This window comes from Schistocerca americana, chromosome 1 (genome assembly GCF_021461395.2).
Source record: "Schistocerca americana isolate TAMUIC-IGC-003095 chromosome 1, iqSchAmer2.1, whole genome shotgun sequence".
NCBI lineage: Eukaryota > Metazoa > Arthropoda > Insecta > Orthoptera > Acrididae > Schistocerca > Schistocerca americana.
The window spans coordinates 675,978,647-675,981,856 of record NC_060119.1 but is presented as its reverse complement, the minus strand read 5'-3'; positions in this window follow the sequence as shown (position 1 = coordinate 675,981,856).

Here is a 3,210-nt window from a genome sequence, read left to right as displayed (position 1 = left end):
AATACAGCCATACAATGTGTTAACAGTTTTCACTGTGCGCAGTGCCAGCCATATTACGTACACTCTATGATCAAAAGTATCCGGACATCCCCAAAAACGTACTTTTTTCATATTAGGTGCACTGTGCTGCCACCTACTGCCGGGTACTCCATATCAGCGACCTCAGTAGTCATTAGACATCGTGAGAGAGCAGAATGGGGCGCTCCATGGAATTTACGGACTTCGAACGTAGTCAGGTGATCGTGTGTCACTTGTGTCATACGTCTGTACACGAGATTTCCACAATCGTAAATATCCCTAGGTCCACTGGATTCGATGTGATAGTGAAGTGGAAACGTGAAGGGACACGTACAGCACAAAAGCGTACATGCTGACCTCATCTGCTGACTGACAGAGATCGCCGACTGTTGGAGAGGGTCGTAATGTGTAATAGGCAGACGTCTATCCAGACGAACACACAGGAATTCCAAACTGAATTAGTGTCCACTGCAAGTACTATGACAGTTAGGTGGGAGGTGAGAAAACTTGGATTTCATGGTCGAGCGGCTGCTCATAAGCCACACATCATGCCGGAAAATGCCAAACGACGCCTAGCTTGGTGTAAGGAGCGTAAACATAGGACGATTGAATAGCGGAAAAACGTTGTGTGGAGTGACGAATAACAGTACACAATGTGGCAATCCGATGGCAGGGTGTGGGTATGGTGAATGCCCGGTGAACGTCATCTGCCAGCATGTGTAGTGCCAACAGTAAAATTCGGAGGCGGAGATGTTATGGTGTGGTCGTATTCTTCATGGAGGGAGCTTGCACCACTTGTTTTGCGTGGCAGTATCACAGCACAGGCCTACATTGATGTTTTAAGCACCTTCTTGCTTCTCACTGTTAAATAGCAACTCCGGGATGGCAATTACATCTTTCAACACGATCTAGCACCTGTTTATAATGCACGGCCTGTGGCGGAGTGGTTACGCAACAATAACATCCCTGTAATGGGCTGGACTGTACGGAGTCCTGACCTGAGTCCTATAGAACACCTATGGGATGTTTTGGAAGGCCTCACCCCACAGACATCGATACTTCTCCTGAGTGCGGCACTCCATGAACAATGGGCCAGCACCTGGTTGAACGTATGCCTACAAGAGTGAAAGCTGTTATCAAGGCTAAGGGTGGGCCAACAACATATTGAATTCCAGCATTAACGATAGAGGGCTCCACGAACTTGTAAGTCATTTTCAGCCAGGTGTCCTGATACTTTTGATCACATAGTGTATATTCGACGTGTACTCATATCCTGTAATACGACAACTGGTCTACAATACCAGAAAGATACTATTTCGACGAAGACATGAAACAATCAGGTCAGTCATATTTTGGCACTTCAACATGCATTGGAGAATAGCTATAAAGTCGAAATCATGATTGTGTAAAATAAATGAACAATTGACTGCCAAATGGCGGAAATTTCTCAAAAGATTTTCCAGGACTGTGTTATGATAGTTCACTTCTCTCATCTGCTTTAAAGTTATATCTGTTTAACTTCAAAACACTAATCTTTCGTGACTTGATTTCTGCATTTTTATTTATATTCTGTGTAGTTTTTCCTCCTCGAGCGGAAACATAGGTAACCCGGGTTACATTAATTCTTGAACAGTTCACAGCTGTCCTCCAGCTACTTACATTCTTCTAGTGCGTGTGTGTGTGTGTGTGTGTGTGTGTGTGTGTGTGTGTGTGTGTGAGGGAGGTAGAGAGAGAGAGAGAGAGAGAGAGAGAGAGAGAGAGAGAGAAAAGCGTTTGTGGCTCTATTAAGAGTTGCAAACTGCAATTATCAATCTTGCTGAGAGATGAAAACTTTTTCTTTGCCGTAAGTAGACTGGAATGATCGCAAGGGTACAATGACGAAATCGTTCAACAAGTCCAGCACTGTGATTAGCGTTGCCACATTTCGCTTGAATTGATGTTAATAGCATTTTGTCCTGAAAGACAGAGCTGCTGCTGGGGTGCAAGCTAGGTGATGGCGCATTGTTTCCAATTACCTTACTGGGCGTTCCAGCGGCGGAAACTATATCCTTCGTGCTTGACATCACAGCCTTCACGCTCAGTTGCTGTGGCTTAGCATTGGTGGCGACATTCAGTCCGGCATCTTATTTGTAACATATCTTCGTGTGTGAAATTACTGCTGGGTAGTATCTTAAAACAGCAGAAATTTTTGTATCCACTGAAAATACTAACCGTTTGTGAGAAAAACTATTAGTCACGATTTCCATTAAATCCGTGGATGAAGGCATTCCAAATTGAAATGGCCAAATGATCTGTAGCTAATATGTATTTGGACTACATTTGCGATATAAAACGGACGATTTTTTCACACATGTGTCAATGTATTGTGTCAGCTTCGTCGCCGTGTGTGACTGGCTGAACACGAACACGGTCGTGAAGTTGAGACGTTACACTGGCAAAAGTCAGAGAAGTCCCATATTCGGGGAACGAGCGTAGGAGGAATGCCGCATCGCTGTTCTTGGTGAGGTCCTGGCGGAGGCGGTTTGCCGACCTGTTGTGACGTGTCGAGTGTGTATGCGAGTCATGTGGATGATTGCGATGAGTGCTGGCACAGTGTAGTGCTGAGTGTGTGTTGTTATGGAGAGGGTGAAGCCCGGTACCGGCACAGAGCCTACTCCTCTCGAAAAGCACCAAGGGGAGCGCCGAGTTTTAACATCCCCATCCGATAGACGGATCACCATCAACCGTGCCTCATGCTCTTATTTCATGAGACACTGCAGAGAGGTTTGACATTTAGTCCAGAAGACTCGAAAAAGACGTCATTTCAGCTGAGAATTACGACATTTCAGCTGAAAATTTGCTTAAAGTTTTAATTTTATCGTTTTTACCGACTCAGATGTCGTGGTTTTACCTATAAGAATGTGAAAGTTATTTCAATCAGTAAACGAAGCTAACTGAAATACCTGTAATTTCTCATAACTGTTATCATTTACTCCAGAATTAATGTGTCACTCCTTAGCGTTCTCAATATGAACGAATTGGCATAGTGGTGAAAGAAACAGACTAACATTCCAGAGTAACGGAATTAAATCTGCGCGCAGTCATTTTGATTTAAAGGTTCCGTGGCTTTCTTGAAGCGAATGCTGCGTTCATTCTATCAGTAAAGCCACGACCGTGCTTCTTAAGCTCACTGGCGAATTGTGGACAAGCTAT